Below are 14,256 nucleotides of genomic sequence, written 5' to 3'. Positions count from 1 at the left end.
GCATGGCATGTCCGGACACATGACTTGGGTGTCCGGACCCCATGTGGTTACGCTTATGTAACCCTAGCCATGTCCGGACACCTAATTATCCCCATCCGGACATGGCTGCTGAATTGTTATTTTATTCTTTATTTAAACAAACTATTTTGCTGATTATATGTACGTATTTTGGAGAGCAAAATCAGAGAGCTTAGAGATATTGTTCTAGCTTATTTGAGAAAAGATTAAATACGTGAAGCCAATCAGAGTTCCGGTGAAATGAAATCTTATAAAAGAATTGTGCCAGATGTCCTGGAAAGGGCTACTGCGGTAAAAGTCAAGTGGGTCACTTGTCGTGTGCAAGGAAGAGTTAATTGCAAATGTTTTGTAATTCTTCTTGTATTCCTTATTCTTCTTATAGTGGATTGATTTCCTGAGTTTAGTTGCCTCAGAGAGGTTTTACATTTAGAGAGTTCTCTAAATGGTTTCCTCTTCGTAACCAAATATTTGTGTTCTTGATTGTTTATTTCATATCTGTATTTGGTTGAATTTTGACTGCTAGTTTAGATCTTATTCTGCATAATCTTTGTGAGACATCTAGACGTTTGAATAGGTGTTGTTTGGAGTCGTTTTTAGAATTTTCAATTTATATGTTATTCTTTTATTATCTTTTTGGGCATTGAATACTTTTCATGAATGATATTGTTTTGGATTTCTTCTAGAGAGCTGAAACAACTTCCTTTGCCTTTTAACTCAACTAAGGAACTCAATTTTACTAAGATACCTGCGTACGCTGCACCAAGAGGTGCCTATCTAACTGCCTGGAGTGTGGGGAGGAACAAAACAAATCAACAAGAGCTACAATCTCACCTGGGAATTCCCCGTAGATTCTGGGTTTATTTATTTGGTAAGGTTACACTTTTGTGAGTTTCAACCAGAGATTAGTCATGAAGGTGACAGAGTGTTTCGAATTTTCATAACAAATAAGGCCGCAGAGGAAAACGCCGATGTGATAAAATGGAGTGGTCGAAATGGTGTTCCCGTATACCAAGACTACGCCGTTTCAATGTTTGGCAAAGAAGGCGGCAAACAAACGAACCTCTATCTCGCGCTAGGAGCAAACCCACAAGACTGGAAGACTGCTTACACTGATGCAATCTTGAACGGTGTCGAAATCTTTAAAGCAGACGCCCTCAATGGCGTAGTACCCAATCCTAACCCACCAGTTCCTTCAATACCACCGACAAAGTCTAAGAATAACGCTACAATAATAGTTCCGTCATCAGCACTGACGAAGTCCAAGAATAACACTACAATAATAGGTTACGTCGGTGGCGGTAGAGTTTTTAGCTTTGTTGTACTATTGTTAAAATAATATTGTAGACAAATCAAGTTAATGAGCACAATGTATCCCTTAAGGGTATTCCAAGTGGTGGACGTAGGTATCTAACACTGAACTACCTGTAAAGTTCTTTGTGTTTATTTTCTATATTGCTTCCGCTTATAATTTTTGCATCATCATTATTTCAACATGGTATCAGAACTATTTCAACACTATCCATACTTGGATTCGTGATTTTCCAGCGGCGCAAGAGAGTCAAAGACGCCAGCTTTACAAACAAGTCAACAAAGACCCGCAGGTCATCTCTACCGTCAGATCAATGTCGTCACTTTTCATTGGCTAAGATTAAAGCACCCACCAACAACTTTGACGAAGCTCTCATAATTGGTGTTGGGGGTTTTGGTAACGTGTCCAAAGGGAACATCGAGGGTGAGGCAAACCCAGTTGCGATCAAGCGGCTGACACCCGGTTCTCAACAAGGGGCCCATGAGTTTGAGATCGAAATCGAGATGCTCTCTTAGCTCTGCCACCGCCATCTCGTTTCTCTGATTGGCTACTGTAACGATGGCAGGGATATGATCCTTGTCTATGATTTTATGGCTTGTGGAACCCTCCGTGATCATCTCCACAAAATAACTGATAATCCTCCTCTTTGTTGGAAGCAACAATTAGAGATCTGTATCGGTGCAGCACGTGGGTTGAACTACCTTCACACGGGTGGGAACCACACAATCATTCATCGTGACGTGAAGACGACAAATATCTTATTGGATGAGAAATGGGTAGCAAAGGTGTCTAATTTCGGATTGTCCAAAATTGGGAAGTCTAAAGCCCACGTTAGCACAGTTGTTAAGGGTACATTTGGGTATTTAGACCCAGAGTATTACCGGCATCAACAGTTGTCTCAGAAATCTGATGTATACTAGTTTGGTGTAGTTTTGTGCGAAATATTGTTTGCGAAGCCACCCATAATTCGTACTGGAGAGACGCAAGCGGTGTGCCTAGCAAAGTGGGCTTTAGAATTGTATCGCAATGGAGAGGTTGATCAGATCGTTGATCCACCATTGAAGGGTGAAATAATAGCTGAGTGTTTGAAGACAATTGTTGAGATCGCGGTTAATTGTTTGCATGACAATGGATGCAACCGGCCATCGATGAATGATGTGATGCGGGACCTTGAGCTCGCATTGCAGCTACAGGAGAGTGCAGACAAAGATGCCAGGCTTGAGGAGGAAGTTGTTGTGCCCAATAACATGTGTAGTAGTACTACGATCGGTGAACAAGATTTCTCTGAGAATATAAATCTTCAAGGTCGGTGAGAGAATATGGTAGGTCAATTTTTAGGATGTCTTATTGGAGTCACATTGCGAACAATGAAGACTAGGGTTTGAAAGCAACTATTGTATGAAAACGTGGAATTTTAATGCCATATTTGAATATCAAGATGTATTTTGCACTTGCCTAACAAATAGAGGATTGGGAAAGAATCAAATGTAAGTCCCTCGAAAAAAATGGAAACTAAAATAGGGAATAAATTTGTTAAATGCAATGCTGAACATACTTGAATGATTATATGATTTCTGTAGATTCCTCTTATTTACTTGTTCACAAACTAATAAGCCACAAATGTTCAGCACCATATAACCACATAAGTTGCAGAGCAAAAAGTTGAAATAAATGCCTACTACTTTGGTATAAAACTAGATTATTTTTTTTTAAGCATGTAAAGCTAGATTTTAATTCCATATGCAAGAATCCAAAATTTGGTGGCAGTTATTATTTGAAGCATAAATGGTGCTCGTTAGGTAGTCCCACATTGGTTGGGTTTCAGACTTTTCATCATCTGGTATGAGGTTTGGGGTTGAATGCTTGACACTCAACCAGTCTTTTTTTTTTTTTTTCTTCTTCTAAGTTAAAGCTGAAAAACTCACTCGTTTCTTGATCTTCTTCCAGCTTGGCCTTGATGTAAGAGTAGATTGCTACACCAGCAATTGCAATGGTTGTTCCAATAGCAGTTTGTGTTGAAATTTTGTTACCTGCAGCCAAGAGCCATATGTTAGACATCCTTCAGCTAAAAAGTTCTTTAGGCAAATAATGAGCGGAAGAAAGGAAAAAGCAGAAGGGAGATAAAAAAAAAAAATAAATAAAAAATTACCAAATATTGCTGATCATTTTCCCTTAACAAATTCACGGGTAAGAAAATTAGGAATTGAAACACATAAAATGATGGATAAATTACAGGTCAATTGAAACATGTTAGAGCAATATTCTCATTCGGCAAATGTTATTTTGGTTAAGCCAAAGAAGCTTAAATATATATGAGACCAAAATGAACTACATGGACTCAACAAAATTCTAAAACATTTGTTAAGCTAGTGCACCAAATATTAAAAAAAAAAAAAAAAAAAACCATTAATAAATCTCTAACATTCTTTCTGCTTTGAAGATTTTTTTTTAAAAAAATATATATAAAAGTTAAAGTAGATAATTAAAATAGAAAGTCAAATGTAAGTCCATTGAAAAAATGAAAACTAAAAGGGGAGTGCTAGGGAGTCAAACATATGAACCCAAAAAAGTTTTCAAACTGACGTGGCAAACAAGAGAGAGAGAATTGCATTTTTTTTTAATTTAAAAATTGAAATTTTTCTAGGTTCATTTGTTTGGCTCCCTAGCACTTCTCAAACTAAAATAGGGAGTAAATTTATTAAGGTAAATGTGAATGTTGTTAATACTAGAGAGATCCTGACCCTTAACTAGATATTCTCCGGTCCATTTTGGACAGGAGAGGATCCAATATATGGACTAGAGAAGATCTAATATCCGGTCAATTTTGGATTGGAGGGGATCATGTTCTTAAAATTATTATTATAGAATTAAATGAGACTTATGACTCTTCTAATGAAGAAGTTAGACTATCTAATGAAGAAGTTAGAGAGAGAGGGGCCCGTGAGGTTGAGACAAAAAATAAATGAAAAATCGTTCGATCTGTGGTTGTTCCCCGATCGATCTAAATCTGTGTTCGTTTTGGGATTGGTTTGCTTTTGAGGTTGTTTTGATAGTTGTTTTGATAGTTGCTTAAGCTATATATGTTTGATGAGATGAAATTTTGACCTTTTTTGATCCAAGTATATATGTGTTGTTTGATAAGAGGAAATTTTGCTTTCCGGCAAAATCAGACGACATAAATCCTCTGCTTCACATTCTTCTCTTTCTTCGGACAGACTTCTTGTTCTCATCATGACTTCTAGGAATTGAAAATCATTCAAACCGTTGGCCATTATGATGCTACCATCAGGTAATTGCCGTCTAGATTTGTAATGAATCTCACACCGTTGAACCTTGAAGAAAATTTGCCACTATATTTCATTCCATTCTCTTGTTTGGCGTAGGAAGCGTCCAATGGCTATGACCAAATTCAACTCACCTTCACCTCCATGTGATGCTCAAAAAAAAAAAAGAAAAAAAAAAAAAAAAAAAGAAGAAAGAAAAGAGATGGTGAGGAGATGGTAAATGAAAAATAGCATTTGCCTTTTGTCAATGTGTTCTATCACTTTGACAACTGGATCTGAATTTCATTGGCTATTTAATGGGCCAAGCCTAAAGATAAAACCCATAAGTCTAGGACCTTGTAGCGGTTGTATGTATCTCTATAACTTTAGGAGTAGTTATCTAGTTATTTATTTTAGAATTAAGTATTACACTAGTTATCTTTGTAGTAGTTTATTTCTAAGGGAGTGTAGGAGTTATACTTTAAGTCTAAGTCGTTAAAAATCTATCTCATTATGTATTTACGTAACATTTAAATTCTCTTGTCGGAGGAGTGGGGACCGTTGAAAAGAACATCACAATTGGGAAAATGGGGAAGGAAAAATAAACTTTTTTTTTTTTTTTTTTTTTTATTGGAAGGAGCAAAAAAATCTAATTTGTATAATGTCTTTGTATAAATTGTTCTCATACTTTATACGCATTACGCGTTATGTTGTATGAAAACAAAGGGGTCAATACTTGGAATAAGTTTGACTTGTAAAAGAGAGAAATTTGGGGCAGTGGACCCTCAAAATTAGTGTTACAGACCCTCTAGAAATGGCGCATGGTCCATGGACGACTTGAAAAAGTTTTCGGAAGACTTGCGAGGGCAATGAATTTTTTAAAGGCATGTTTAGGATTGTGTTAGAGTTTATAAAGTACTTTTAGTACCTAAAAAGTCATACAAAAACAAAACTTGGCATGTTTAGTAAAAAATTTAAAAAATATTTTTTTTTTTAAAACTTTAAAAATAGCCAAAATGCATTTTTTTTAAGCTTTTGCCAAAAAACGTTTTTTGACTTAAAAGCTCTATTTCTCAAATCCAATTTCAAACAAGCTCTATGTCTAATGACCTGTTTGGGTGTGCGTTTGAGAGACATAAAAGTGCGTTTAACATTTAAAAAGTTCGTTTGAAAAAAAAAAAAAGTACATGTTTGGTAAAAAAATTGAAACGCTTTTAGGAGTCCAAAAATGCTAAAAATTGTCAAAATGTATTTTGGCAAAAGTTTTAAAATGAAGCTTTTACCAAAAAAAAAAAAAAAAAAAAAAAAAAATTTGACTTAAAAGCCCTATTTCTCAAACATAATTCCAAACATACTTTAAGTCTGAGAGCATGTTTGAGATTGTGTTTAAGAAATAAAGCTAATAAGTTAAAACACGTTTTTATGCAAAAGCTTTATTTTTAAACTTTTGCCAAAAGTGCATTTTTACAATATTTTAGAGTAAAAAGGCCAAATAAGTACTTTTGTAATTTTTTATTAAACATGTCATCAAAGCTCTATAACATAATCACAAACAAACTCTAAGTCTTTGGGATTTATGAACCAATCTTTGCTTGCTGGATTGGATTGGAAATTAACTTCTAAGCAACCTCTACTTTAGGTGACAGCACTTGCGGGTAAATAGATTAAGGAATGCTCTGAATTTCTTAACACCACTTTCAATCCCACTTCCTCATGGATGTGGAAATGCTTGTTGAAAGCTAGAGCCGTGGTTGAGAAAGGGGCATGCTTAGCCATCTCTAATGGTCAACATGTGAACATTTGGACCTTTCCTTGGGTTCCTACTTGTTCTTCTTTCAAACCTAACCCCAATCCGATTCTGGTTGGGTTTCTTGGTTACCACGTAGATGAGCTGATTGATCCTATCAACGGAAGTTGGTATGTCTCATTGTTGCATGATCTTTTTGATATAGATTATGTTACTCAGATTCAAAAGAATCCATATTCCACAGCTGGTGGATAATGATAGATGGATTTGGACTCCCTGTTGTATCTCGGCAGTTTTCGGTTAAGTCAGCTCATGAAATTGTTTCTATTAATTCCCCATCGCAAGACTTCTCCTTTTACTCCTAAAATCTAGAATTGCCAATGGAGCCTCAAGCTTCAACACAGATTGAAGCATCTTCTTTGGAAAATATCTTGGAACTTATTGCCTATTAGACTTAATATTGCTCGTTTTATTCCTTCTGAGGTTCAAGATGCCAGGGTCTGTCCTTTTTGTAAAGATGCTCAAGAAACTATTTCTAATGTTTTTCTTTGTTGTTATTTTGCTAGATTTTTGTGGAATAGCTCCTCTTGGCATCTCATTTCTGAATCTTTCAGCAATCTTCCTATATCTGAGTGGATATCTGCTATCCTTTATCCTCATCAGAAATCGGCTATTCCAACTCATGAGATTCGACAGTTTCAGCTTCTTGAAGCCATCACTCTTGACCACATTTGGTATGTGAGAAATCAATTGGTGCACAATGATGTTCAACCAGTTTTGGCTAAGTCTCTTCAACATATTTTGATTGCTGTGAAAAATCAAAATCTCGCTTGGGCTGATGCTAAGTCATCTTCTCTTTGGAGTCCTCTTCTGAGAACCGTCATTGCCAACTTTGATGTTACGGTGAAGTCTGATTTTGCTGTTGCTGCCATGGTCCTTAGTGATTCTAATGGTAATATCATACGGGCAGTTAGCAAACGCCTCTCCTCCACAAATGCTGCCTTAGGTGAAGCTCAAGGGGGCTCTTTTAGCTATCCAATCAGAAGCTTCTCTTGGGATGTACTCTCTCATTCTAGAAGGGTATGTCATTAACATCATTCTTACCATTCAAGAGTCGGATCTCTTCAAGGATTACAACTTTGCTTCTATTATATCTGATATCAACTTTTTCTTGCTCTCTTTTCATGGCTGAAAAACTAAAAAAATTTCTAAAAGTGCTAATGTTAGAGCACACTTATTAGTTAGATGGGCCGCTTCCAACCTAATGTTCGGAAACTTTCCCAATTGGTCTCCCATTCTTACTTCCATTCGGATTAAGAATGGGAAAGACTCTCCCTTGTAGCCATTTTTCATTTGCTTAGGGAAAAAAAAAAGTAACTATTACTCTCTCACTTCGTCCCGTAATAAATGAAAATTGACAAATAGTACACATTTTAATGAAACAAACACCCTTTTAAATTGAGATATGATAGGGGCTCAACTGAATCTCATTTAAGACCCAACTTTTGTAAATATACGTTTTGATTTTTGTCTTTTTTTTTTTTTTTTTTAAATTTCAATTTTGAACCTGACACAACTCTTATATTGCTTTGTGCTATGTAAGAATCTCTTCTAAAAGTTGGGTATTAGATAGAGCCCCTATCATATCTCTTCTAAAATATACTTAGATGAAAGGTTGGTTCAAGTTTGAAAAAAAGTGTTTTTTTTTTAAAAATTTTTTTTTTTAAAAAAAAAAAGAAAAAAGAAGAAGAAGAAGAAGAAATAGAGGATAAGTTAAATGAATACATGTTATAATTGAAAATTTTCATTTATTTTGGGACAGTCCAAAAATAAAAGTTCATTGTGATAGGAGGAGAATTAATGCCATAAAGTAGTCATTTGGTGAAGTGGCACTACAAGTATCTGGCTCATTAGCATTTAGATTATTAGCGGCGACTACAAAAAGTCACAGATAATGGTAGTATATTAGCGGTGACTCAAAAGTCACATATGTCGCCGCTATTAGGACATCTAGGGTCGCCCCTAATGCTATGCATTTGTTGTGTCGCCGCTAATAGTAACCAACAGCGGCGACATGTGGTATGATTTGATCCATTTTTGCATCGATAAAATATATCATTAGCGGCGACATTTGTCGCCACTATTGAGTAATCATTAATTGTCGCCGCTATTGAGTGTGATCATTAGCGGTGACCCACACAAGTCGCCGCTATTGATCATTAGCGTTAGACCATTAGCATCAACCACATTAGAGTCGGACCAATAGCATCGACCACATTAGCGGTGACATGTCAATACTATTCATAAATAGTGGCGACAAAAGGTGTGATCCACTATCTAGATTACAATATTCCAACATACCCACCAAATATGAATACAATTGAGAATAAATGAACAAGAAACAAACTATACCAATATAAACATAAGGATCTAAGTGGTTCTCCTTGACTTGGCCTATGTCCGCTGGAGAAACAGATCAAGATCTTTTATTATGGAAATCAATAAGAGAGATACAAATAGTGACTCAGCTCACTTGCTCTTTTGGATTTTCTATCACTCATTTTCTTGCTTTTTCCTTCTCTTTGAAGCTTAACACTTTGGTGCTCTGGCACTATCCCTAGCACCTTGGTGCTATGCCTCTGCCTCTCTCACTACAAGAATTTAGGTCTTTAGGGGCGACTTGAAGTCGACCCTAAAAGTCCTAAAGTGGACGCTGTTGACAATAGTGTCGACTTTTCGATCCTAAAGGTGTCGACGCTAATAGTCTGACCCTAATGATCAAATGTGTGATTATCAGCGTCCACTTAAAGTCAACCCTAATGATCACTTTTAGCGTCCACTTTATCGACCCTAAAAGTCGAAATGTTTTGACCCTAAAGATGATGTAAACGGAAGCCATAGTCGACCCTAACAGTCAACCATTAGCGTCCACAAAGTGGACCCTAATGGTCCTAAAATTTTTTTTAAAAAATAATAACCATCAGCGTCCAAACCAAAGTGGACGCTGATAGTTAACCATTAGCGTCCACAAAGTGGACCCTAATGGTCCTAAATTTTTTTTAAAAAAATAATAACTATCAGCGTCCAAACCAAAGTGGACGCTGATAGTTAACCATTAGCGTCTACAAAGTGGACCTCAATGGTCCTAATTTTTTTTTTTAAAAAATTAACTATCAGCGTCCAAACCAAAGTGGACGCTGATAGTTAACCATTAGCGTCCACAAAGTAGACCCTAATGGTCCTAAAAAAAAGAAGAAGAAGATAATCTGTGATCGATCGCACAATTGTGTGCGATCGATCACAGTACCAGTAGGTTTTCTACATTTTGCGATAAAACCTACTTGAAAACCCACTGGTATTGTGATCGATTGCACTTGGAGTGCGATCGATCGCAGAACCAGGGAACAAATTCATATATTCGTGGAACTTAGATTTCTCTTGGCTGCCTTAGAATCCATTTTGGGCTCTATTTTATAATCATTATATGCTGGTTTAAGAGATCCATTAAACTGAAAAATGATGTTCATGTTTGGCGGTAAGGATATCTTTTCCTTACCTGTACTTCTTTGAAAGCTATTTAAAATTTTCAGCCACAACTAAAATTATGAGTTACATTACTTAAGACTTCTCCCTCAGACCACATAAAGACAGTCCATATTGTTAACATACAAATAAATCAAATAGTTTCTGTTCAACCATATAGAATGGAGGAAAAAAAGTCCCTTTAAATGGCTAAACAGGACTAATAATTTAGTTAGTCCCAATCCACTATCTTGATGTTGACATGGAACTAAACCTGACATGATCAAATTCAATCCTAAAAGATGTGGCTGATTTAAAACCTTCCACTATGCAAAAACATACTCTGGAGCCAATAAAACCTATACGATGCAGAAAGATAAATACATTCATAAAACTGAAAGAATTCTCACTTGCTGTTGTTCAGAAGCATCTAAAAGAAAATGCACTGAGCCAAAGCCACTTGCTAAGGTTTTCTCATAGAGTGTCTTGTTCACCAATAACTATAACAAACGATGGCTTCAGGACATCATTTATATGCCTTAAAATAAATAGGACCATAAAAGATATGATTAGATCATAATAGGCTCCAAGACCGCACAAGATAAATTGAATTGACTCACTTGATACCTATCCCATGTCTGCTTGTAACAATTATTTGATAAACCTTGCTTGGTAACAATTATGTATTCATAAACAAAACTTTTCCTGTGCAAAACAAGAAATTGGTCTAATACCTTGCTTGCTCATCGCCATAACTAGTTCATAGGCCAAAGAGGTCTTATCCTGTGCAAAACAAGAGATAAGATTATAAGCAAATGTTAGACATTATAAAAGTAGAATACATCAAGGAAAAACACTTTCTATTTTGAAAAAAGCACATGATTTGAAGCAATAAGTGTTTTCACCCCATTAAGACAGATGGTTACCCAGGCTTCCAGTCCATTACCTTTAAATTTTAGTTTATCAAAGCTAGGCAGAAAATTTTATATATCTATGTGGGGGATATATGACTCAACACAGAGTGGAATGGTCCAAGTGTGTTGGTGTAAATGTACAGATATACATGCTTAGCTAATACAGAAATCTGTACTAGGGATATACATTGTTTGATATTTAATATTGATTTGGTGCATGTTAGACCAGCCATAGTTTGGGATCAAGCTAGGACAAATATATCTAATAAAATCTAATGAAAGATTGGTAAAAGCAAGACAACCATAAAATGCATTAGTTTTTATTACCCCTTTTTTCCATACAAAAGAGTGATTTTTAACTAAAGATACTATAGAAAAATACATAAAGGGCCTTCTTATTCATATACTCAGAAGAAGTAGTACGTGCAGGGTATCTATTTGACTCTTGGGATAACCTGGGCACGCACAAGATTCTTCATGACAACCAGGATTCTTCAATAGGTTCATCATGCATAAACCTGCATTACTCCACCCAAACCCCCTTCCTGCAACTCAAGCCCTTTATCCAAGGCAATACCAAAGCATGAAGGGGAAAATCAAAGGCATCATTTGGTTTTAAAAGGAAAATATATAATGATTCAATTTAGAGCTCAACACAACCCCAATTTGTCAATCTTCAAAAATCAAGTTTTCAAGTGCCTTGACTGCTTTGCAACTGAAATATCTTAATGGGTTTAATGTTTATTAACCCAGAAACTCAAACAAACCCCAAAACTGAATCAAGAATTTTGCTGAATTTAAAATCCCTAATTCTCCTAAAAATTATAATACATCAAAAATCTGACTATTACAATCCCAAATCGACAACTTAAAGAGACAGCAGAGACAAAGAAAAACAGAGACAGAGACAGAGAGAGACTCACTAGTGCAGGAATAGTAATGGCGGAATACTCGCCGGCCGGAGAGAGAGAGCACTATCTGGGCGCCGTAGAGAGAGGATACGTCGATCGATCGGGGAGATGGCCTGCCGGTTTCGACTGGAGAAGATGGCCGGTGGGTTGGCCAACCGTGCGGGTCACTGGGCGCCGGAGTGAGAGAGAGGTGAGCAGCAGGAGAGAGATCGAGTGATAGGGGGGTGTTTTTGAGGGAGAGAGATCGAGAGTGAGAGTGAGATCGATAGTGAGAGTGATGAGGGAGGTGAGCGAGGGAAACACAAGTTTCGTGCGAAATATCTAGAGTGAGAGTGATGAGGGAGGTGAGTGAGGGAAACACAAGTTTCGTGCGAAATATGTAGAGTGAGAGTGATGAGGGAGGTGAGCGATGGAAAAAAATTTTGTGCGAAATATCTAGCGCGAAATATAATCGATGGATCCCGGCAAAAATTTTCCCTAAAACGGGGTCGTTCTACCACTTTCCTCAATTAATTCCTTTTATATATATATATATATCCAACTTTTATATGCACTTTATTGGTCAGATTGTGAGATCTTGGATATTATTTTTACTATATCACTACAAAAAAAAGGAGATTTTTTAACGTGGCAAACAGTAACTAATTTTTGCCACGTCAAAACATTTTGACGTGTCTAAGTAGACACGTCAAAAAAAATACTATTGACGTGCTGCATTTTAACACGTCAAAAGTTTTTGACGTGTCAACCTAACACGCCAAAAACAAATTAACATTAATTTGTAAATAATTAGGTAATAATTGATATCAAAAATATGTATTAAAAAATAATTAAATTTAATTGGCATAAAAAATTAAATTTGATTGGTGAGGAAAATTAAGTTTATCATATTAGTATAAATTACTTAGTGTATATATATATATATGTTTGTTGTATATATATGCATGCGTAATCATTCTAGCTATATATTGTATACCAATTAATATAATTATCACATGCATGCATCTAATTCAACCATTTCATTAATATTAAGTTGAACATGATATTATCATGCATATATATATCAGTCTAGTAATATTAATATGATAGCCATATTAATTTTTTAAAAATATATAAAACATATTGAATACATTTATTTTATAAGACCCGCAAACCTCACATGAACTCGGCCAATTATGTGGTCTGGATACATCTAATTATCTATACATCTAGAATATTAATTTATTTATTCTTTAATTAATTGTAATTGTGTTGTATGGATATATAATGTGGACATATAAGAAGAAAAAAATGATATAATAGAATAAATTATATTTGTAATAGAAATTATATGATAGAGTAAATATAATTTTAATACAAATATAATTTAATATATAATCATAACAAAATTAAAATAAATATAATTTATTATATTTTAAATTATATAATATAATTAAATATTATATTATATGTTTTTGACGTGCCATGTGTGGCACGTCAAAAACTTTTGACCCACCATCTGTGGCACGTCAAAAATTTTTTGACGTGTTGTAGTTAAAATGTCAAAACATTTTGACGTGTCTAACCAACACGTCAAAAAAAAAAATTAACAGTTTATTGTAATTAGGAAATAATTGATATAAAAAATATGTATTAAAAAACAATTAATTTTAATTGGCATAAAAAATTAATTTTGATTGGATAGGAAAATTAAGTTTATCATATTAATTAGTATAAATTACTTGGTATATATGTATATGTATATGTATATATATATCACATGCATGCCAATTAATATCACATGTATATTATATAATTAATTAATGTACACTAATTAAACATAATCATGCTATATATTAATGTATGCCAGGAAAGGTGGTTAGATTAGACGGTTAGCTAGCAAAGGTGGGGTGATGATATTTTGTTGTTATTAGAATGATAATTATAATTAGGTATTATAATTATTAATGGTTATAATATATATATAGAGAGAGAGAGAGAGAGTTTCTGACGTGCCCCAGATATTATGTCTGTTTCAATTTATTTTTTATTTTTTATTTTTAAATTGGTTTATTTTCTGTGTTGATTATATATATATATATATATAGAGAGAGAGAGAGAGAGAGAGAGAGAGAGAGTTTCTCACGTGCTGGGTTTTGGCACGTCAGAAATTATTTCTGTTTCAATTTTTTTTTTTTTTTTTTAAATCTGGTTTATTTCTGACGTGCTAAAATCAGCACGTCAAAAATTTCTGACGTGTTAAATGTTAGCACGTTACTAAAAAAAAAGCGGGATTTTTAACTTTTTCCCACTTTTTCCTATCTTCTTTCCCTCTTCTTTTTCCTTTATAATTCTTTTATATATTTGGTCATTTTTCTCTCATTTCCAGACTCAACTGTCTCTCTCTGTCTCTCCTCTCTCTCAATCTCCCTAGCTTCTCTATGCAGCCGGCCAGCTCCCTCTAGAGGGAAGAAGAAAAAGGAGAAAAAGAAGAGGAAGAAGAAGAAAAATAAAAGGAGAAGAGAAGCAGATCTGCACAAAAAAAAAAAAAAAAAAAAAAAAAGAAGAATAGAAGATAAGAAGATTTTTTTGG

The 14,256-nt window shown here is 34.9% G+C and overlaps 1 pseudogene; it reads left to right on the top strand.

The window, feature by feature from the left end:
- The first annotated feature begins 675 nt into the window (after positions 1–675).
- On the top strand, positions 676–2,640 carry LOC132169811 (receptor-like protein kinase FERONIA; annotated as a pseudogene).
- The last annotated feature ends 11,616 nt before the right edge of the window (positions 2,641–14,256 follow it).

This window comes from Corylus avellana, chromosome ca2, assembly GCF_901000735.1.
Source record: "Corylus avellana chromosome ca2, CavTom2PMs-1.0".
Lineage (NCBI taxonomy): Eukaryota > Viridiplantae > Streptophyta > Magnoliopsida > Fagales > Betulaceae > Corylus > Corylus avellana.
This window is presented reverse-complemented; position numbering and strand designations above follow the sequence as displayed.